This window comes from Rhyacophila brunnea, unplaced genomic scaffold (genome assembly GCF_057557595.1).
Source record: "Rhyacophila brunnea isolate RB1 unplaced genomic scaffold, BYU_Rbru_1.0 scaffold_13, whole genome shotgun sequence".
NCBI classification, from domain to species: Eukaryota; Metazoa; Arthropoda; class Insecta; order Trichoptera; family Rhyacophilidae; genus Rhyacophila; species Rhyacophila brunnea.
The window spans coordinates 9,979,910-10,005,769 of record NW_028232785.1 but is presented as its reverse complement, the minus strand read 5'-3'; the positions used below and the strand labels follow the sequence as shown (position 1 = coordinate 10,005,769).

At 34.8% G+C, this 25,860-nt stretch overlaps 1 long non-coding RNA gene across 1 annotated transcript; it reads right to left on the bottom strand.

Moving 5' to 3' along the window:
• Positions 1 to 2,394: 2,394 nt before the first annotated feature.
• Positions 2,395 to 12,157, bottom strand: LOC147076442 (uncharacterized). The gene is made up of 3 exons (XR_015069628.1): positions 11,950 to 12,157; positions 7,341 to 7,448; positions 2,395 to 4,406 (listed from the first exon to the last, which is right to left on the bottom strand). It is a non-coding gene; the product is annotated as an uncharacterized LOC147076442 (long non-coding RNA).
• Positions 12,158 to 25,860: the final 13,703 nt, after the last annotated feature.

Genomic DNA, 25,860 nt, shown 5'->3' with positions numbered 1-25,860 from the left:
ATTAATTTAATTTATTATTTATTTTTCTACATTCTACTAAATAGGTACTTTGATTATATATTATAGGTGCAATAACATTCAATACATCATTTAAATGGCTATTTCGCAGAATAAGTCAATTTGAGTGACTTTTTGCAACTTTTTTGTGTGTAGGTATGAGTAGTTGCAACTTTTTCACCAGAATGAGTCATTCTTTGTATTGATGTTACACCGAATGTGCGAAATTGACTATTACATGAAATGGGCTAAATTTTGGCTAATTCATGTAACAGTAAAGCCTGTTGCCTTATTCATGAATAAGGTAAATTTTCTGCTGAGTACATGAATTCGCCAGGGTATGGAATTCTTGAACTGTCAACATGACAGAAGAAAAAGTAAATTTAATACGGGTGGTTTTATTAGTTATAATTGGACATAATATAATATTATTATTATTAGGTTAGGTTAGGTTTTGTAATTCTGAATTAAAGTATTCAACTGAATGACCATTTTGAGGTTAGCTATCAAGTGTCAACAAACTATCACAAACATTCAATCGACCAAGCACGAATCAAATCACGAAAATACTTTTCAATAAAATTCTTCCGTTATCATATTATAATTCTAGATTTTTTTTGCGCATAGTAAATGGATATGAACATCATTGCAGTTATTGATTGATATATTTTTATATTATAATCAATGACATTTGACACATTTGTTTAGTTTGATTAGTTGCAAAAAATACCACCGGAGCGCGATCATCTATTTTGACCATAGATAATATATGTACATTTTGACCAATGCATGAGCATTTTGATACATTTAGTTTATTTGCAAAAAATACCACCGTAGCGCTACTATCTAATTTGTCCAATACATGAACTAGACAGAAAAATTACTGCCGAAATCACGCACTCTCCAGATAGTTTGTCTAATTCATGAATAAGGTAACGGGCTTGCATTTTTCATGATTTAGGCAAAATTTTGCCCATTTCATGTAATATTCAATATCGCACATTCGGCGTATTGACAAGAACGTACATTAAAAATGGCGTATCGACAGATTGTTTCATGTTGTCTAATTTCATGACATGTTTCTACTTGAGAAGTTACTATCAACACATTAAATTGGCTTAAGGCTATATCTCAGTTGAGGCATGGTCTAGAAAAATCGTGGCTAGGCGATGCGCGGATTGCGGGTCGCGGGTGCAAATGATGCATGCCGAACGAAATATATTTGTGATATAAATCCAACATGCGTCCTTAATGTTCTGTTTATTGTTATATTAGTAACAATAATAATATATTCATTGAAATGTTTTCTTTTTCAAGTAAATGGGTAACGTTTTTCAGTCATCTTTACACGATTTAAGAATTAATACCCCCGTCGCCATCACGAAACAAATAAAATTGACGTGTTCCCAGTTCAACGTTCTCTCTCCGAATGCCAGCGAGTCCAAAATTTCGTCGCGCCCATAGTTGAAAATTATTTTCCGTTGCACTGATGTATCGTCTTAATGCCAATATTTCGTGGCTTATGTGAGTATGTGTAATGCATGAGACACAGCACACGATCGAATATACTGCCAGAAATTTAAATTTTGTGTATACATGGCAAAATAAAAACTTCTCATTTAAATGAGACATATTGTATATTTTCATGTGATAAGATTGTAATATCTGAATGGATTATTTACAGAATGCTTCATGTTATGAGAACCTATATACTGCCTACATAAGGAAAAGGGTAGCCTTTAGACGAAAATCACAAATTGAGTTAGTATACAGCTAAAGAATGCTCTACATAAAATTCTGAACCATTTGACATAAAGTCAAAAGTAAGTATTATAATTAACTATTTCTTTTATTCAACGAATAATTCACAAGATTTAAGAATGTACCATTCTGATTATTGAACATACATAATTTTGAAAAACACTTTCTGAGAAAATATATTACAACCAAAGTAAGCCACCCCGGCAGGGAATCGAACCCTGCATCTCCTGGGTTTATGGCCCGCCCGTTGCATTTACCTATATGCTACAAGGCGACGTACTATAATCAATAATCAACAATTACAATAATAATCAAAATGGTGCATTCTTAAATCTTGTTAATTATTCGTTGAATAAAAGAAATAGTTAATTATAAATTATTAGCAAGTTCAAGTAAGTTACACTTTACACAAGTTACTTTGATTTAATAAAACAAAAATCGATATCCAAAGTAGCTTGATTTAGAAGAACGGTAATGAGTAGGTATTAAAAAAGGCCAATTGTTAAAATTTGTCGCAATTAGTACGTCGCCATGTGGCATAGAGGTAAATGCAACGGACGGGGTGTAAACCCAGGAGATGCAGGGTTCGATTTCCTGCCGGGGTGGCTTACTTTTTTCAAAAAGACTTTTTCTATTGGTTATAATATATTTTCTCGAAGTGTCTTTCAATTAATTTCAGTTTAAAAATCGACACATTGTTCGTTTTTTCACGAAAACGGTAGTTATTCTAAACACGATGACAGTTTAAAGAGATTTATAAACAAAAAGACAGCATCGATCAAAAATATATTGGTTTTTGCTTTATACTATAAATCAAAAGATTCATCAACATAATTGAAAGTTGAAAAAACGTGATGTTTCACTATTTCATAATCTAACTTAAGCAAATAGCTGCCGTTATGCTTATGGGGGCAGAATACACCACATTTAAATAGCTAATCGACAGAATGTTTAATTTTGTGTACTTTCATGATAGATGATTTCATACATGAGAAATTACAATTGTCACATTTGAATGGCTTATCACCGGTATGTTTTATTTTGTGTGATTTCATGCAACTAGATTGTATGCACGTGTAACTACAAACATCACATTTAAATGGCTTTTCTCCAGAATGAGTCATTTTGTGTCTTTTCATGTGAGAAGATGTTATACACGAGAAATTACACTCATCACATTTAAATGGCTTAACGCCAGAATGTTTCATTTTGTGGCTTTTTAAGTGAGCAGATGTTATGCACGAGTAATTACATTCATCACAGTTGAATGGCTTGTCGCCAGAATGTTTCATTTTGTGCAATTTCATGTGAGTAGTTGTTATACATGAGAAACTGCATTCGTCACATTTAAACGGTTTATCGCTAGAATGTTTCATTTTGTGTAATTTCAAGGTGGCAGATGTTATACAGGAATAATTACATTCATCACATTTAAAAGGATTATTGCCAGAATGTGTCATTGTGTGTAATTTCAATTGAGAAGATGTTTTACATGAAAAATTACACACTTCACACTTAAACGGCTTATCGCCGGAATGTTTCATTTTATGTAATTGCAAATGAGCAGATGCTAAACATGAGAAATCGCACTCATCACATTTAAATGGCTTATCACCAGAATGTTTGATATTGTGTAATTTCATTATTGAAAATGTTATACACGAGAAATCACACTTAACACATTTGAATGGTTTGTCGCCAGAATGTTTCATTTTGTGTAATTTCATTTGACTAGATGTAATACATGAGTAATCGCATTCAACACAAGTCAATGGCTTTTCACCAGAATGAGTCATTTTGTGTCTTTTCATTTGAGAAGATGTTATACACGTGTATTTACATTCAACACATTTAAACGGCTTATTGCCCGAATGTTTAAACTTATGTCTTTTCAAGCTAGTAGATTTCGTACATGTGTAATTACAAAGCTCGCATTTAAATGGCTTTTCACCGGAATGTGTCATTTGGTGCAATTTCATGTTAGTCGACGTTAAACACGAGTAATTACAATCAAGACATTTAAATGGTTTCTCTCCGGAATGTTTCATTTTGTGTAATTTCAAGTGAGCAGATGTTATACAAGAGAAACTGCATTCTTCACATTTAAACGGCTTGTCACCAGAATGAGTAAGTTCGTGTAATTTCATATTGCGAGATCGCGAAGTTGTGTAATTACATTCTTTACATTTGGATAGATTGTCACCAGGATTTTTAGTTTTTTTTAATTGCATTTCACCAGACTGTTCGCATGATAAATTAATATCATCACAATTAAGTAGGCCTGTCGTTTTTGCCACTGTTTCTTTATGAGACATCACGTGATTCTTGAGCAATTTTAATGATGGAAAAATATCAGAACAAATAGAGCATACATTTTTTTTAATATTATGATTAAGTTTTTTTACTTTTATAACATCTGGTACTAAAACACGACGTGTAACGTTTGACTGAATATCAATAGTTGTACCAGTGCGACATATACCATCTTCATTTATCAATTTGTCATAATGATACTCGAGCTCCTTCTTAATATCTTGATTGTCTATATCTATATATATATTGTCATCATAATGTGGATGAACTTCTGCCAGCTTCGAAGTTGACTTGACATCCGCAACCGCTGCCAATTCGTTGGTTGCAGTAATAAACTAAAAAAAAACATGTAGGAAGAATTTAATTAACAATCAACATTCTTAATATTATGTAAAACTATCATCAACTGGGGTCAAACTACTACTGAATGAATGCCTGCCCTAACTCCCTACACTCTTTTTGGTCCCTAAATCAAATCAAATCAAAATTATTTATTTTACATATAATGAACATAACAAATTATAAATTCAAAGCGTTCATGACATGACATAAAATAAGTGGTAATAATTTTTAAAAAGAAAAATACAGAGAAATTTGAGTTATACAATAAGTAATAAAATAAGAAAATAAATAAAATAAATAACAAAATAAAAGTAGATGGAAGCACACAGAGTAAACTTTGATAGACCCTATCTTAAAATCTTATAAAACAACGTCCACCTAAATTCACCCTCACGTAAGTGGAATATATCAATATCCGAAGCGATTTCATTAAACATGGTTACTGCCCTCCCAATTGGCTTACTGGCAGGGTTGTTCTGCTCCGTGGGAGAACAAACAACGGGTGCCCTCGATTCCTAAGGTAATTATCAGAAACACACAAGCCAACACCACCAAGAATGGCAGAGTTCACATTTACGCCACGTATAAGTCTGAAAAAAATATGTAGCTAAATAAAGAACCCTTTTAAATTTTAAGCCACAGTATGTAAGCATCCCTAAGAGAAAATCAGTCGGATAGAGCCAAGGATAATATCCATACAGCCGAAAGTAAAGGAGTCTTAAAAAAATCTTTTGGACTCTCTCCACCACAAGGCCGTACTTCAACTGATGCGGGGCCCAAACGATAGACCCACTCTCAAGTCTGCTTGTAACTAAGGAGTTATAGAGAATTTTAGTTCTAGTTATATGGTGCCGCGTACATCCACTGAACTTTATGAGTTTTTTCTATTAAGTGGATTTTAGGCCATACTTGTGACGTATGTGCCACTTGTGTACCACTGTAGGAAGGCATTTGTCCAGCTATTGTACTGTTGCCGTGATAGTCTTATGTGATCTTTCCATGTTATACCCATCATTCATATTTCCATTCCACGTTGCGCTACACGTATTTTTAGATAGGCATACGTGAGTGTTAGTAGCACACATTGGTTGAACACTGTACGTTAAAGATGACATTTAGTTATAAGTAACCCCTGACATCAAGCTGGATATTTTAATTGAAAAAAAAATGTTATTTAGCTTGATTAAGCGTCTGTATTTAACTATTTCAAAGAGCAACCGTTTTTTTTATTGACCCTAACTCAGTTTTTTAACTGATTTCAAATTTTCCGGGTGCTTATCCGGTACCCTTGGGCAATGGACGCCATCTTGGTAAAATTATGGCTTTGGGTACTTAATATTTCAACAACTGTCAACCTCACAGAAATTGTATTCCGATATGAAATAAAGATCCTAACGGATTAAGGTTTTTACCTCATGTAAAACCCATTCGCTGAGTACTTTTTAGTTAATATTTAATTACCACATCTAAATAGCATGCTAATTATATTTAATGGTCATCTGATGGGCAACGCACCAGTTACGTTAGACGCAGCGTATGGGTTGTATTAATTTATTATATAAGCCAAAATAAACAAAGTATATTAGTTGTCATTGTGCATTTACCATTGGTTAGTGCGCGCAGTGCCTAAAGATTCTGAATCGCGAAACCAGGATCGCAAAAAACTGCTCAAATGGAATAGTACAAAACTTAAGTCAATTATAATTCAAATTACATCATGTACCCTTGGTCGATAGTATTAGTATAATTAATTAATATGGTTAAATTCTACACAAAAAAGAATTATACATATTTTTGGAAAGTGAAACGGTTTTACTACAATTTCACAAATAAATTTGAAAGTTTAGTTGTTTTTTTTAGTATTGCTAAAAAAATGCAATCAACTATTTCTGACGCCTGTGTCACGGTGTGGTCAGGAAGGACGTGCAATATTATATATAATATTTTTAACACTAAAACTGGCCATAAGGTCTAATCCATAGAGGTATTAAATAAAAAAGGGGTTCGGTTTTCTCATACAACTGAATGAAGCAGGGCAGACAATAGCCAACAACTAACAAGAAATAGCGACGCGAAAAAAAATACATGACATCACGGAGGATTTACTTTGATCTTTTGAGTCATTATAAAGCCTCAATTACATTGAGCTTCTTTACGAGCTGTTTATTGGCGAATTTAAAAGCGGGCGATTCAGCTACTGCGATTTGATGATTACACACAAAACTTTCCATTCGCTGAGAAGCCACAAGCCAGCGACTATTTTTACGGAACGTAGTTCGTTTTTTTACCGGGAGGTTGGTACTGCGCTCTACTGCGCAGACGCAGTAGGCCCACACACCGGCGTGTAGCGTGTAAAGTTGACCGGCTTTCAACTTTTTTCGGTAGAGTGTTTACAACCTGCTTATTAACTTATTCAATGATTACACTGGGCGACTTTACAGGCAGATTGTAAATTCGCCAATAAACAGCTCGTAAAGAAGCTCAATGTAATTGAGGCTTAACGTAGGTACCCATATAATATAATAATGTTAACGTGGAAGTTTTGCTGCAACTTGATTACCAGCCTGACTCACCATACTTTTATATAACCTGCCTGCTTCACCATACTTTCATATAACCTGCCGCCCCTAGGTCTTATCACAGTAGTGTATTGAATCAGTAGAGCATCATTAGAACTGAAACCATCAAATAAACACCTATGTTTTAAGAAAACCACATAATATATTGTGATCTCACCGGATCGTATCTGGAGCCCCCGGGTGAGAGCCGAGTGCCTAACGCACTAGGCCACGAGATTGCTAATCCACAGATGTCGTGGAGTTTCTATATTCCGTGACTATCTTTATAAGGAGTGGGCGAGAATGAAGAAGCAAGAAGTAATGTGTTTTACCAAGCCGAGTACATGAAATATATTAAATTGGCCATACCGGTTTCACTGGTTTGTGGTCTGAATGTGAGCAACCCGGTTGAGGATCTTCATAGTCGGTGTCATCCGGATGGCAAAACGGTTCAATTTTAATGTCTATCGTAGGCTTCTGAAAAAAAACAATACCAAACTTCAAATAACAATGTCATCTCCTACTTGAATCTGATTACTTGAGAAGTTTTTATCTCCACTTTAGCCAGTAGGTACAGTCCGTGCAACTAATATTTAAAAAAAAATGGTTTGGCTTGAAAATTACTGAAAGAAATGGTCATTTTAAAACAATGTTAGCATCGTCTATAAGTTCAAAATAGACATACATGTCCAACGTGCGACATTCCAACAGTTGATAAAGCGCGAAATATATTGAGGTGCATGTATTGTCGCGTACTATCACGTGACGTCACAGTAAGCTGCCGCTACGGGAAATAAGTGAGTGATGTCATTTTTATTGGTGTTTAAAGCGTTATCAGACTGATGCTCCCATCCCGTAGCACATTTTGAACCTTTAAACGAACATTATCAGTTAAAAAATCTGCCGAAATCACCAGAAAGAACATAGGGTCACCTCACGTTGTACTGCAGTGCATCGACATCTGGATGACACAATGAATGTTTTTTTATCAATTTCTACATGCCTACACATTTTCGAGTGACAAAATCGCGTGTTTTTGTTATTAGCGGTTGGCACTATGTATTTTCTATAAGAATGTTGTTTATTATAATAACTATGGTCTGCGGTTGGGTTCTGTTTAAAATATTGATAAATTTACAGACTCATTAGGTTACTCCATCATTGAATTTACAAAGATGATATTCGTTCAAAATATTCTGCAAAATGACGAAACCATAGACATAGACATAAAAACATGTTAATTAGGTAAATAGTAGCCACAACATGGGGGTCTAGGATCATAAGGGCGAAACTACAAAAACACTGTACTGAAATAAATGGGAAAATAGTTTTTATTGTTAAAAAAAACAATTTCTTACCGTAAAAATACAAAAAAAAATTAAAGCTATTGTATCATATTCATAAGAGTAATGTAGAGCATCAATATCGTCATTTTAGACATTAGTTAGATGGGAAAAAAAATAAAATATAATTAATGGGAGACATTCGCCCTTTTGTCTCTCAAAATATTTTCAAATAAGGTTACTGGTAAATATTTGTTCATAATACAATATAGATAATACAAAAGATAGGCGAAATTCTTTCATCAAATTCTATTCCTAAATCTAACTATATACATAATTTTGTTATGCATCTTCTTCATCCATGTTTTCCTAATTATTTTCAAGATTTGACAACTTTAAAGACTTGTAAAAATAATGATATTGTTCCTGAATAATGCCCATTGATATCTTTTTCGCAGTGAGGGAAAGTGATGCGTTATATTTAGGCTGGAGTCGAAAAGATGAATTGTTAATTATTCTGGTTTCTCTTCGTATGACTTGGAGCATTTTGAATGGCTCGTCAAATCCATATTTTCTCCATCCGTATCAATCCGTATGAATCGTATAACACTTTCTCTATCCACATCAATCTTCTTATTTTTATTCTTTTTTATTTTTATTTTATTCTATATTTCTTATGTGCATTTTTTTAATTCAGAAAAATCAAGAAAATTTTGTTGATCCATCTCAGTTAGATTGTATTTTTTGTGTGCCATCTGAACAGCAGAGTACCTTGCGGATGGATGGTATTTATATCCAAATGCTTTAGTTTTCGATTTTCGCATGAACGGAATCTCATTTCATTTGCGAGTGCACGGATTCAAAGTACATTTGATTAACTATCGGAATTTTTGGGAACGACTATGTTTTATAATGAACATCTTGTGGCACCATCCGGTCTTTGTTTTTCAATATCGCCTAAAGACCAATATGAATTCAACATTGTCTGTCGTAATGTTTCGGTAAAATTGTCATTGCACTTTCTGGGACATTTAGAACAGTCTTTGGGCTTTAAATAACTTCCTTCAATTTGCTTACCTGTAACTGAAACATATGACATTTCGTTTTGTCTATTAGTTATATGTTTATTTCTTTTGCATTCGTACGACTTAGCAATACGTGTTCGTTTACTATTTAACTCATCAAAAACACAATCTTATTTCTGAATTGAACATTATCGGACATCACCGACATCATTTCTTATTGTAATTTCTTCTGGGCATCCATGACATTTTTCAAAAAACCGGTTGAGCTATTCAAACACGTAGTAATTCCTGAGATGCTGTAAATGAGTTTGTTCTACAGGAAATCGATGAATTAACTCACTTTTATCTGTTTTCATAAAATAATATTATGAAGTATATACCATGGTTAAATTCAGCATATAATGGTGGTTCATGCGTAGGTTCTAATATATATAAAAACTGACAATAATAATTGTTCCGAATGTCCTGGTAATGGCTGAAATACAATCTCTTCAAAAAATCCTGTTTCACTATTCAACCACGAAGTAAATTCTGGGATGATGTGCACGTCTAAGAAAAGAAATAGTATTTTTAATACAAAAGACAGATATTTTGAGTCCGGTTTTCTAAAAAAATATATAAAATATAAATTATATAATACATAATAGAGTTCAATTCTGTCTTTTATGAGTGAATATTCTGCATTATTTTCCATTAGTCATTTTGCTGGCCATCCTGGTAACGTATCAGGGAGAAACTCTCGAAAATATTATCTTGAGCTCTGCAACCACGAAGTAACTCCTAAGATGATAATATGCATGTCTGAGAAAAAAAATCGTATTCTTAATACAATCAGCTAGTAGATAAAGCCGTATCTGAACAAATGAACAATAATTCATTATAATATTTCATCAAGGTTAACTGTTTATCAGAGTTATTCTCCTTGAAATTATAATCATTAGTCGGTGTATTATCTGGTACATGATTGAGTTCAAAACATTCAGTTCTTCGTCTTCCAATTCTGTATTTCGATCTGCAAAAACATGATTTATAATGATGCTGTAAGTATATAAATATTTAATCAGATTACATTTAAAAACAATTTGACCGGTTAGGAGTCGAAATAACATAACTTAAATATACATAAGTAATTACTTACTTCGCATGCTTGTACGTTGGTTCTGTTTAAAGATATCCACAATCATTACCTCTCCAAAACATTGTTGATATGCAAATATGAACCGATAACAAGTGTTTACTTAAGTCAAATTGACAACTTACGCCAAACTAAAAATTACGAAACTTCCATAAACTAAACTTTATGTCAGTGACATAAAGGCGAAACGCCGCTTACGTCGAAGTGTCTTTGATTAATCGGCATTAATGTCAGAGTCACATAGGTGTAAGAGGACATTCACCCATATGACATTAAAATTCTATGTGGATTTGTAGATACGCCAAGTAATATCTGGCAAACCGCTATACGTACGAGTTTCATCTTTGTACATATGATAGAAATGCGTTCTAGAAAGACAATGCAATATTTAACTCAAAACAGCCATTTTTGTAGTTTCGCCCTTATGATCCTAGACGCCCGAACGGTTCACGAGAAATGGTTATTATAGTGAATTGTGGAACAGTGTAACCACATAACGGAATTAATAAATATAATTCAGATACGCTATACCCCAATACACTACATTTTGAGCAGAGTTTTGTGTGAGTGTCCTACGAAAATGAAACAAACATTAAAGACGTGCAAAAGTGTGTGTTAAAACCTTCAAATACACCAATATTTATTGAGCGTCAGTGGATAAACTAAAACAGTAATTGTCACTATTCGACGTATTCTTGACACATATTCTTCCACACGCAAGATCAGTTGCCTGTTACCCCACACCCGTTAGGTATTTCAGTTCCCAATAATTCTGTGTTCCCCGAGTTTAACCCTAAATGCCATATCTTCTAGTGCACAGATACTTGTCAAAACTATCGAAGTTCGGGTTAATGTGGTATGTATATTGACAGCAAAATGCATTTTATTATGATATACTACACAATAGAGAAACAGAATGTTTAAAATACTCGCAGATCTTGTTTTGAGCGTCAATGACATTGAGCTACTTTACCAGCTTCTTGTTGGCGAATTTAAAAGCGGGCGAGTCAGCTAGTGCGATTGTGATGATGACACACAAAACTTTCCACTCGCTCAGAAGCCAACAAGCTAGCGAGTTGAGACCGTCATTTTCGCTGCTATTTTGACAGTACGTCAATATGTCAATTCTCTATAGTAGTTCATATTTTTACCGGGAGGTCGCTACCATCACTCTACTGCGCAGACGCAGTAGGCCCACACCCCATCGTGTAGCTTGTAAAGTTGACTGGCTTTCAACATTTCTCAGTAGATTGTTTACAATCTTCTTGTTAGCTTGTTCGATGATGACACTGAGCGAGTTTACAAACAGATTGTTAATTCACCAACAAGCAGCTTGTAAAGTAGCTCAATGTCATTGAGGCTTAAAAATCACTTTGTGAAGTTTTACTAATTGTAATTAGTAGCAGAATTTATAATTAGTGACAAGCTCGTGTTTTAGTAGTGATTAGCAAATTGGCGAGTATTTTATTAATTAGCACCATTTTATTGATGTATTTATTAATAAATTCTAAGCTTAAAATTAAAAAAAAACTAACCCCAAAACTGCAACCAGCGTCGTCGGATTTTTCTTGTTTTACATGAATGTCGGGTTCTCTAATGTTTAGATGCATAATTGGGACATCATAGAAAGGCTGCCCTTCTTCATCAGACTGGCGAAGGTCTGGTTCACGTTTTATATCCATCTTTAGTCATTAATTAAACGGCTGAATGCATGATCGTGACGTTTATGTAAACTAACATATTAAGTAATGACGGCTGTCAGACGAGAGATGGCTGTTTTCAGTGTTGCCATCTAATTATCACAATTACATTATTTCTATAAAAATTATAATTCCCATTGTCGTTGAAAATATTGGTTTGCAAGAATAGGTAGGTAAAATTTTCAACATCACATAAAAAATATAGTACAGTGGCGAACAGTGGAACTAGACTTACGATCTGACATAATTAATATAGTGCACACTAAACTGTATGTCAGTCATTCGTATAGATTGTTCTTCTGCAACCCTGCCTAAAATAAGCTTTGTGTGTAGTTATATAACACCCACGGTGGCCGCGCGGATTAAGCGTTGGACTATCACGCCGTGGGTCCCAGGTTCGCATCCTGCGTCTGGCAAGTACACATATTGTTTTTCAATTTGTGTGTGAGTCAGGTTATGAACCTAATAGGTTGAGCAAGTAGCTGTAGTTCTCGTAAAAACTAAATCTGTTAATACAAAACCTCTACACTGTGGAGTCCCATATGATCCTATTGATCGGACATTGTCGGAATATAAAAATTAATTAAAAAAGAAATTTTTACGCAGATGCTCTCAGTGGCGAAGTGTGGAGGTAGCCTGTTAAAATTCGGCATCAATAAAGCACAGAAAACTGCCTGTCACCGTATATTTTGTTTTTAGATAGTTAGTTTTTAAAAAATCAACCGTGCCTTACGAAAATATTATAATAAACCTTACTTAGGTAGGTACTATATTAATTTATGATATTGAAATGTGAATTACAATAAAATTAGTAAAGCTTAGAAAAAACAGGGAAACTGAATGTCATTAAGAGTTTTTTTTTATACAAACGCTATGGATTATTTTGGCTAATCTTCAATAGATGTTCCAAATTGGGCCCACAATTTTATTAATATTACCTAGGTACCTACATGAACATTTATAGATATAATACATCAGCATTGAAAAAATGCACCTATATAAACAATGTTCAGCATTCCATTCCTAGTCGGCTGCAATTAGTTATATATTTTCATTGATTCCGACCATGTCCGATCCTAATAGGATTATATGGGCCTCCACAGAGAAGAGGTTTGTATTAACAGATTTTGTTTTTACGAGAAATGGATGTCAGCCAATTGCTCAACCTATTAGGTCCATACCCTGACTCACACACAAATTGAAAAACTATATGTGTACTTGCCAGACCCAGGATTCGAACCTGGGACCCACGGCGTTATAGTTCAACGTTTAAGCTGCGCGGCCACCGTGGGTGTTCATATAGATTGAAAATACAACATTTTTGAATTAATACTCACTAACGCATTGAAACACAAAAATTACTCAACCTTTGCAACATAAAATGTACATAGGTAGACATTATTATTATGTTATGTGAAGTCTATAAGTAGCTAGGTACATTGAAAAACCGTTTTTCATGATTAGTTTGTTTTATTTGAGAAAAAGTGGAAGTGACTACCTAGCAGTGGCGAAGGGTGGAGGTAGGCTGTTAAGATCCGCCATAAATAGTGTACATTAAACTTTTTCAGACATACATATTTGTTTTCATTGAAATAAGACTACAATTTACAGATAGTGTTGGTTAGATTTTAAAATTCAATTAAACCCTGAGAAACCAAGCCATAATAGATAATAGTCAAAAAATACATGTCTATCTATAAAATATCTAAAATTATGCAATTAAATCATACATAACTTTGAGTATTTTATAGATAGAATAATATTTTTTATTTATTCTAGTTTGGTTTACGCAGGGCTTAATGAATTAAAAAAATGAACCAACAATATGTCTAATATGTAGTTTTAATCCAACGAAAACAAATAACTATGAATGAAAAAGTGTGCACAATTTTGTCGTATCGCCCAAATTAGACCAAATCTATTATGGTTTCGTTTAGGCAGGGTTTAATTGATTTTTAAAAACTAACTAACACCATCTGTAAATTGTAGTCTTAGTTCAATAAAAACAAATACATATGCCTAACAAAGTTTAGTGTGCACTATTTATAGCGAATCTTAACAGCCTACCTCCACCCTTCGCCACTGCAGTACCTAGGTACTTATTATAACATAATATTTCAAACACAATAAAAAGAGAAATTACCTAATTATTAAGACCAAATAATAGAATTTAGTAATTGCGAAACAGTACCTAAGCATACGAATTGGAACATATGGCGATTATAAGGTTGGTAGGTAGGTACATAAAAATAGAGAAAACCTAAAGTTGCGTCAAGGTGACTCCGAGAAAATTGTGAAGGGCGGCAAACGAAGGTCACTGATTTTATGAATGAAATATATAAATAAACTGACGAGAAATAGCACATCACCACCTTGAATTTGAAGAACCTCAGTGAAAATGTAATAATTATAAAAAAACAATAGGTGCTCGTGAATCATAGGACTGATAGCTAAAAGTGCTCAAGCAAGTACAAGTATTTTAAAGTGAATGCTCCGCCTTCCAGAGGTATGTAACGGAAGGTTACATGTAAGTTATACGTATGCAGTTCATCGTGGGACACTTAATCGTGCGCCGCAGTACGTGAAACACGAGTTCGTATAACATTGTATCAAATGACGAGTTCTTCGTTGAACATTTCACCGTCGAATACATTTGTACGTATCTTACAAAATGCGGCGTTAGTTTGCAAATAGTACTGTTCCAATTAGATTAACCCTAGCCTAACCTAACCTGGTAAAGACATCTCATAAAATTCGCCACATGTTGTAGCATACGTACAAATATACTCCACGGTGAAATGTTCAACGAAGAAGCCGTCATTTGATTAAATGTTACACGAACTCATGTTTCACGTACTGCGGCGCACGAAGAAGTGTCCTGCGGTGAACAGTTTACGTACAAATTTCCGGATACGGTAACGGAAATCTTGAATATCATGACTATAACAAAATTATATTTGATAGGTATAAATAAATATGAGATATACACATATTTTAATTATTGTTACATTTGTACGATTTCAAGTAGGTAATAAACATTTTGTAGATAAAAACAATGTTTTTTTTTTTTTTAATTAATACACATACCTACTTAACTTAATTGTTGAACATATTATGATCTTTATATAAAGCACTGTTTACAAGACACTTGCAAAGCCAGTTCTCACTTAAGCATCAGAAACCTGGACATTAACTCTGCGAAATGAACGAGCCCTGATCATTTTTGAAAGAAAAATTCTCCGCCGTATATATGGACCGATCAGGGACGGCACCAATTGGAGAAGATATAACGCTGAGCTGACAGGCTGTACGAAGATTGCAGCGCAGTTCATCAATTTAGATTGGGAAGCTGCGATGGCTAGGTCATGTGCACCGTATGAATGACAATGAACCAATGGCGACAATGGCGTAGAAGAAGGGAAGGCCAAAGATTCGCTGGTTGGATGGGACTGCCAGCAACTGCTGTATTCTGGGGGTTCCAAATTGGAAAGTGGCCACACTGGATAGGGACAAGTGGAGGGAGCTGTTAGAGGAGGCCAGGACCCACACTAGGTTGTCGCGCCCCTGATGATGATGATTATGATTTTTATTATTCGAAATTAGTATATGGGAAAAAAACTTAAAACAAAATTAAAAAAAGAACCTAATAGCATTCCATCTTGTAGACTACCAGTTGTTACAAAATGAACTTATTCCAATGACAAATATATATTATGTAAATATATAAATATATTTTATTTTTGGCGTTTGCCAAAAATTTGTTTAAGTGGAATATGTTCACTTTGAAAATACACCCATCACTTTATGTCACCAGATTGTATGCATACGAAAATATAAAGCAGGAGTCTTTTCGCATAATGACATTTGATTATAATTACTTTTATCACTACGTCATTTTACGTCATCACTTTTAAATAAATTCCTTAATTCAGAATCTTTCCTTTTGTGTAATTTCAAGTGAGCAGATAAATGTAAAATTACAGGCAGTTCATTTTAAATGTCTTATCGCTAGAGTGTTTCATTTTGTTTAATTTCAACGTAGCAGATCTTATACATGAGAAATTTTGTGTATTTTCATGTGACTAGTCGTTTTACGTGAGAATTTATACATCGCACTTAAATGGTTTTTTCCCGGAATGTTTCTTTTTGTGTGATTGAAAACGAGAAGATGATATACATGAGTAATTACATAACTCACATTTAAATGGCTTTTCACCAGAATGAATCATTTTGTGTATTTTCATATTATAAGATCGTGATGTGCAGTAATCACACACATCGCATTTGAATGAGTTATCGCCGGAATGTTTCATTTGGTGTAAATTCAAGTGGGAAGATGTAATGCACGAGAAATTACATTCAATACATTTAAATGGCTTTTCACCTGAATGAGTAAGTTTGTGTGATTTCATGGCACTAGATTGTATGCATGTATAACTACACACATCACATTTAAATTTCTTTTCCCCAGAATGAGTCATTTTGTGTATAACCATACGCTGAGAAGTTATACATGAGTAAGAACACTCTTCACAATTTAATGGTTTTTTGTCAGAATGTTTTAATTTGTGTGATTTCATCGTAGAAAATGATTTACATTTGAAATTACAAATAACGCATTGAAATACTGTATCGCCAGAATGAGACATTTTGTGTATTTTCATGTGACTAGCCGTTATACTTGAGAAACTACATTTATTACAATTAAATGGCTTTTCACCGGAATGAGTCATTTTGTGTAATTTCATAGTATCAGATCGTGAAGTTGAATAATTACATTTAACACATTTAAATGGCTTGTCACCAGAATGTATCATTTTGTGTAATTTCAAGTTATTAGATGTTATAAATGATAAATTACATAATTCACATTTGAATGGTTTTTCACCAGAATGAGACATTTTGTGCAATTTCATGTGATGAGATCGAGAAGCTGAGTAATTGCATTCATCACATTTGAAAGGCTTGTCACCAATACGTTGCGTTTTGTTTAATTGCATTTCACAAGGCTGTTCGAATGCGATATTACCTTCATCACATTTAAACAGGCTCACATCGGTATGTGTAGTTTTTGTCTCTGTTTTATTATGTAACATCTCGTGAGTCTTTAGTAGATTTAAGGATGGAAAAATATCAGAACAAGTGCGGCATACAAATATGTCTTTATGATTAGGTTTAATTCCGATACTTGTGCCAGTGCGACATATTCCATCATTATATTCCTGAAGTTCTTTTTTAATATCTTTTTCGTCAATCTGTATATTGTCATCGTAAGGCGGTTGTACTTCTGTCGGCTCACACGATAATTCGAGACTCACAATGTCAGCGAATTCTTTCTTTGGAGTAATAAACTAAAACAAAAAAAAAAACATATAAGAACTCGGATTAATAATATAAAGAAAGTGGGTATTGTTCGGCAAAATACAGCCGTGTTTCTTGCGTATGACGCACAGTAAAAAATAAATTTTATTGTTAATAACTTGAAATGTTATCCCCACATCTTGCTTCTCAGTACGTACGGTTACCAAATTTAAACATACTATAGTTAACCATATTTTCTACTAAATTAAATAAAAATAATTAGGTAAGTACCACTAACTTTATATTTAACACAAAAAAAAATCAACAGCACGTGCTCGCAGTTTTTGAATGAATGGAGCAATGACATTAATATAGACGAAGCGTCTGGAACAAAAATGACACTCACTTTTTTGTCGGGTCTGCCGAATGGCATAACTGTTCTAACGCCATTACAATAAAGGTGATATTGCTATAAATTCCCGATGCTTTTTGTCAGGTCTGCCGAATGGCATAATTCATATTTTAATATCGATATCGCTCGCTCAAATAAACATTGACACTAGAAACACTGTTCTAACACCATTACAATAAAGGTGATATTGCTATAAATTCCCAATGCTTTTTGTCGGTCTACCGAATGGTTCGGTTCGAACGGGTTCGCTCAAATGAACATTGACACTAGAAACACTGTTCTAACGCCATTACAATAAAGGTGATATTGCTATAAATTCCCGATGCGTGATATCGTATAATGGATGCGTGACGTCTACCTATACATGTGCGAAAGTCGCTATGCGCGAATTTACTTGCTAGCTACTGTACCGAGTGCGTTGTCCATTGATAATGTCATTGGAATGGAGTCATTCAAATCAATATTTATGTAGGTACCGGCAATGTGTACGAAAAATATTTAATTCGTAATGTTAATAATTGATATAGTTATACCTAAAAACATAAAGCTCATTATAATCATTTGGTTGGTAGATGGTTCTGGTAGATGTGTCACTTTGCCACATTGAAAATTAATTATTGTGTGTAAAAGAGTTTCTGAAAGAAAAACATAATAAATGCCATCATACAGTGGTAATGATTAAGGGGCACTAGCCCCAACAGAGATGCCGTAAAACCCAATGGATAGACGAACTCGTAAAGTTCAGTGGATGGTACGTGGCAGCAAAGAACTACAGACTGATAAGAGTGCTGGGAGCTAGGGGAGGCTTTCATCCAGCAGTGGATCGACTGCGGCTGATGATTATGATGATATTGTTATGGTTTACATAATGGTATTTAATCCTAAAATTAAATCTGCGAAGACAAATAATTGATTTGGAGACTTGACAGATGTGAGATAAGGGAAGAAAAACATGTGGCACTGACTGTGGCGATAATGCACTGTAACACAGTGGCCGCGCGGCTTAAGCGTTGGACTATAAAGCCGTGTGTGTATCAGGGTATGGACCTAATAGGTTGAGCAAGTTGCTGACATCCATTTCTCGTAAAAAAACAAAATCTGTCAATACAAACCTCCACTCCGTGGAGGTCCATAATGATTCTATCAAGATCGGACATGGTAAAAAAAAAAAAAAGTGAATAATCTAAAATTACCTTTGGATCATTCTCAAAATTTTTCATATGACAGGTTTCGTTGTCAGCTTGAATAGGATTCACTTCAGATTTTATGGCCACTTCAGGCTTGATGTAAACCTACAAATAAAACATTAAGCAATAACTTTAATTTGATTGATAATGAAATTTTAACAAAATTGCATATTACTTAGTTTAAAATATAATACAAAACAACGTTACCTGATTTCCTGCTTTTCGACGGGAGTTCGTATAATATTTGGGGTTAGGATTGTCGTAAACGAATGAGTGAAGTTCAACTTCGTCGAGTTTAACTTTTGAGTTATCCGTCTGCCAAAAGGTTTCAGTCTTTATGTCAGCCCAATTTTCCTGAAAAATATATGAATCCAATTAGACAAGAGCAATATGTCCAATTATTTTTAATGAAATATAATATATAGAACAGCGTTTCTCAACTGGGGCCTACAGACTAAAAATCAACTATTGGGGCGTCAAGATAAACTCCTGAGAGTTAGTAAATTGTATCAATTATAACAAGACTGCAGTCCTTTCATAAACTAAATAAATTCAACCAACATTAGCGATTAATAACCTGATATGAAGGAGATAAGGCATAAAGCCAAGGTGCTTCATAAAACTTGGATTATCCAAATTAAGCTCACGAATTCGAGTTTTCGGGAAACTATCAGTGATTGAATTAATCACAAAGAGATACTTCACGTGGCTGGCACGTGTTCCGGATTCCGGCAGAGAGTGCGACACTCCGCACGCATGTGGAACAATTTCAAATGTTCCATCGCCGTGGCTGAACCTTCCTTACCTAGGGGCGGCAGGTTATATGGAAGTAAGGTGAAGCAGGCAGCTTATATAAACAAGTATGGTGAGGCAGGCTAGTAATCTATTTGCGGCAAAATTAACGTTCACATTATTAATTATATGGGTAGGTAGGTAATGCACTGCATTTTTTTTTCTTAAGTTGTCGGCTATTGTTGGCCTGATTCATTCAGTTGGATGAGAAAGCCGATTCCATGCCCCTCTTTATTTAATAGCTCTATGTTCCTTACCCTACAGCGGTGCTACAAAAACAATCTACGCGCTGCAGATCTCACATGACGGGAGGCGTAAAGCGTGACGAAGGACCAAATGCGGAGGCATAGAGCATATAAATTGATTCAAAATTATCAACCGAATTTCTAAATTAGATACAATCGTCATACTGTTATGTAGGTATAGTATATCTACCAAACTTTACAAGTTATAAGGGTTAATAAACTATTAACATGTAATATGATACAGTTTCTTACATAATTTATTCTAAACTTGATAAACACAAACGTAAAGGGCGCCGGAAGTCATGAGAGACGTCAATAAATTGGTAAGTAATTAAAATGTTATCACTAAAAATATATGAAAAGGGACACGCAACTTGCGCCGTTTTTAATTAATTTACGGTTTTTGTAACGCGTATATTCTGTCCTTAATTTTATGTACAAGCATTTCCGATTGAATAAACTTTATGTTTTAACTCACGGGAAAAAATATTGTTTCCTGATCATAATCTTGGTATCTAGTCTAAATACCTACATCCTTGAAGGTAAATTACCTGACGGTTACCTTGAAGATAATAACATCTAGTCTTGTCTTTGGTAAGGAGACGAAGGAAATGTAATACCATCACGTCACATCCAGTGACGTCCCTAGACAAAATGCCGCCCATGGGCAACGCCATAGTAACGCCACATTTTTATAGACTATTTTTTATCATTCATGCACGTGTCGTTTCTGGTCACAATGTACGCCGAAGGGCGACGGAAGTAAACTAGACATCTAGAACCCGACAAAATTTTTTAAATAAAATGTTAATTTACATTTTGTTTCCAATCAGTGAGCTGATTTTTTTATGGAAAGCTATTTTGTTATTAGGTACCAATTTTTAGGTAGCTATTTCTAAATAGGTATATACCAAATGATTCTCCTTGAATTGCCACCCTTCGAGAAACTGCCGCCCCCAAGCGACGCTCAATCTGCCTACCCCTACGGGACGTCACTGGTCACATCAGGTTCCTGTCAACACAAGCTACATGTTTCCTTTGCCTTCCTTCCTGAGAAACATAACAGTACGACGGAGCTACGGGCAGTAGCTATGACCTGAGAATATGGAAGAAGACTGGAGAACAACTAAGATTCTTAATGACGTCGCGTGCTGTCCATATTCTGTGAGTATCTATCTAAGAAGCGGATGAGGATGAAGAAGAATCAAGGTAAGTATCTGATTTTGCCAAGCAGAGTAATAAAATACCTAAATACAATTTGACGTACCTGTTTCACTGATCTGTAGTTTGAATGAGAGCATCCCGGTTGGAGATCTTCATAACCGGAGTCATCCGGATGGTAAAAAGGTTTACTTTTAATGTCCGTGATGACGTCTATCATACCATTCTGAAAAATAAAGTCATCGGATAATAATGACATCTCCTATTTGAATCGTATAGAAGACGTTCGTGCAACTATTTGAAACGAACCTAACAGCGGCGAAGGGTAGAGGTAGGTTGTTAAGATCCGACATAAATAGTGCACATTAAACTTTGTCAGTCATTCGTATTTATTTTTATTGAACGAAGATTACAATTTACAGATGGTGTCGGTTCATTTTTAAAAATCTATTAAGCCTTGCCTAAACCATGCTATAACAGTTTTCGTATGCTATGAGCGATTCGACATAATAGTTCACACTTTTTCATTCATACTTATTTGTGTTCGTTGAATTAAGAATACAAAATTATTACACGTCATGTTGCTGGTTATTTTTTTATAATTCATTAAACCCTGCCTAAGCCAAACCATAGTAGATAACAATATTATTCTATACTTATATTAAATATCCAAAATGATGTATGATTCGAGTATTTTTATATCTATTATGGCTTGGTCTGTACCGACACGCAGTGACGTCCCGTGGGGGTAGGCAGATTGAGCGTCGCCTGGGGGCGGCAGTTACTCAAAGGGCGGCAAATCGAGGAGAATCATTGGGTATATATAGAAAGCTACCTAAACTTAGTAATAACGGAAATATTTTCCATTAAAAAAAACAGCTCACTGGTTTGAAACAAAATATATAAATTAGGTACTATAAAATTTTCAACAGAACTTTATTTTTTTGTCGGGTTTGCGATGTGTAGTTTACTTCCGCTGTCCTTGGACGTCACGTTCTTCACAGTCACTCGCGAGTTATGGAAGTTGTCAGGTGTATCTTTAAATGTACCTATCTGAAACCGTAGTCTCGCAATATTGTCTATTAAAGCAGAGATGGCATTTATATTCGATTTAGTAGTATACCTATATCTTGTTAGTAATGTATCCATACAACACAATTCTTAGATATTGGAGTCATGAAAGGATGATAAAAAGTGATGTATAAAAAAAATGTGGCGGCATTTTGGCACCGCCTAGGGGCGGCATTTTGTCTAGGGACGTCACTGCCGACACGCGTTGACTCATTAGCTCTGGGCGTTTAAAAACATAAAACAAAGGTCCCTTTATTCGAATAGAAAGGCCTCCTATATTATATCGAGCGCGACACCGGTCCCGTCTGAAACGGGCCTTACTAGCAATTCGATGACTCGATGGGCCTCATTTTTGATAATAAACACTTTTACTCCATACAAAATAAGCTGACCTGACTGATGCTGAATTAACATCAAAACCGAAACCACCCTGCATAACCTACATCAGTGTCGGGGTTTACTCTATTTAGATACTTAAGTAGGTAGGTACCTACTTAATTGGAACGTCAAACGAAGGCTGCTTATCTGCATTAGATTATTTATTAATAAAATCTAAACAAAATAGTTTAAGGCCATCCGCTAACGTGAATACACAAAAAAGATGAGACTCAAAACTCCAGTATCTAGCAAATGTAGGTAGGTATTTCAATGACGGCTCGCTAACCGCAGGACTGGAATCTCTCGCAAGTTTCGTAACGTCCGCAATTGAAAACGGAGACGCGACATGCTAGTCTCCCAGTCTCTCAGTTGCCAGTCACCCATAAAACAATGGTACCAATATCAGTAGATTAGTTCAAAAATCATATTTTCTTTCCAAAATAGGTAGCACTGAACTGAACTAAACAAGCAATAACAATAGTCAAGACGTCAAAATTTAAAGAACGACGAATCGATTTTTAATTTAAACGTGGCAGACGTTGAGAAATACTCCAACCTGAATAATTACAGGCTGTCAGAATATTCCCGTAAAGATATTACGGAAAAAGCTTAGAATGAATAATTGAAGACCTGAGAATGGGAACAGGACAAAAACAAAAAAGTCTAAAAACGGTTTTTCGCAAAGAGAGAGTCCAATCTCTTTCGTTTTTCGGTAATTTCATATTTAAAAAAAACCACTGTTCAAAACCACTTTAACCATCATGTTACATTCACTTTTTGAATGATAGAATCACACATATTTTAAAAATCAGATTATAGGCTCTCCTGTAAAATTCACTATTATTTGGTCTTTGTTCAGTTCTCATTCTCAGGTCTTCAATTAGGAAAGACAATGGGTTTGACAGTTTGAGGTTATGAGATTAATAAGGTTTCATTGTTGCCGTGTGCGAAGCATCAGTCACTGGCCAATTTATGAGTTCCATCACCAACCAGTTTGTCAGATTATAGTTTCTTCGTAAGCGAATGGCCTTAATGTCATATAGTAGTAGTCGAAGGCCACTAAAGAACCACCTGGATACCGTAAAACTTTCTGGATTGACGAACTTATAAAGTTCTCTGGATAAATATGGGCCAATAACACTAGAGAACTAGGGGAACCATTCAAACCCCGGTTGATGATGATGAGTGAGCGGGTGGTCTAAAAAAGAAACCAACCCCAAAATTGCAACCAGCGTTGTCGGATTTTTCTTGTTTCGCATACGTGTGGGGTTCAGCACTGTTTATAATATGCATAATTATTGGGACATCAAACAAAGGCTGCTTTTCTGTATCAGATTGACGAATGTCTGGTTCACGTCGTGTGTTCATCTTAGTAATTAAACGGAAAACTGTTAAACGGCTCGTGCGACGATAAAACCATACACTAAAGAACTATACGTTGCAGTGTTGCCATCTTTTCAAAGTATGATAATAATACTATGTATAAAATGACAACATCGCGTCTCGCTCACACAATGGGATTGGCGAGATAGTCAGCATTTTTACGCGTAAACCGTTATTATCGCGATAGTTTAAAATACACACTAATGCCCCAAGTTATTCCATACACGTGTACAGGCGCTATTAAGACAATATGGTGTATGATTTAAGTTTTAACAAAATAAAACAATATTCGGTGACAATAACATGGCAATACTGAGCAGTGTTGCCAACCGTACTATAATTATAGTATTTGTACTATAATTATTGTCCGCTTACGATCTACGATATAAAACAGTTATAGTACGCCCAAAATACTATAATTTTGAATATCGGAAAAAATGTGCTAAAAAGTACTAAAATTTCGATCTTTCCGTTTGATAAATTGGTGCAAAGTACTATAATTTCGCAATATAAGAAGATTTGAAGAACTTGGAAAAAAAATATTCCAGCAACGTAAAAAAATCCCTTGACTTTGGTTTAAAAAGAAATTTCTTGAATTCTTCGGTAAGCATTTTTGGTCGGAAGAGGTACCAACATAAAAAGGGGTCTCGGAGTTTCTCAAATTCTTTGTTATTTTTATCCTGGGAAACAAAAATATACATTTTCAACAGATGACAACGCGTATTAAATTTTTTCCCCAAATACTATAATTTTGGAGGCTCTATACTATAATTTCACTTTGAATAGATGGCAGCACTGATATTGAGTAACGGTAATCCATAATATTAATTAATCTATGGCGTTGACGGCACCCCCAGCGCCCTGCCCATTTGACATTTTCCGTCTATTTACTAAAGATGGATGTAAAACGTGATCCAGACGGTCACCAATCTGATACAGATGATCAGACTTTATTTGGCGTCCGAATTATACATCTAAACAGTGCGGAATCCCACACTAATGCAATGGAAGAAAACGTTGATTTTAGTTTTGAGGTTAGTTTAATCAGTTAAATAGTAATGACGCTTGTTATACAATTACAGAAGTGATTTGAAAACAAAGTCAGCGTTTTTTATTGTATAATATATACACATATGTAAATGATTATTTTAGTATATTGCATTTTTACTGTGTAAACATACCACATTGGCCTGAACTTCGACAGATTTGACAGAATCTAGTCTGAGAGAAAACTGTTGTGGCTACTATGTACATAATTAACGTGACAAAGAGGTCAATTTTGTTTCAAATTGAAATGTCGATATAAATATACAGGGATTTTTTTCTCATGTAACGGAGTTACACACCTTTTTTACGGTAATTTTAATGTTTCAAAAGTAATTAGACGAAACAATGTTCGCGCTTACAGAGTTATTTTTCCTGATATAATATGAAAAGACTCTGAAAATTTATCGCAATTACCGCTTTTCCATGCGGTGTTGACATTTGTATTTTTTTTAACGGCATTCAAACAATGTTGCCGGTCAGATATTTAACAATATTTATTTATTTTTGCAATCAACACTTACTATTTGTCTGCTTGATAATGGTTCAGACTTCGCTAGATCCAGACATCCCCAAATGGGGACCATTCGGGGGTGTAACATTAGATACATAATGCATCGCTAAAAATGTCTACATCTCTAGGGAGCGCATTGACCAGCCGCGCAGCCCTCGCCATTGGTACCTGGTGAGCCTGACATGAGGAATCAGCTTCCACCCAAAATAGGTCATGGCTGCGCGACCACGCATGGAATTGACGCGTGCATAAAAATAC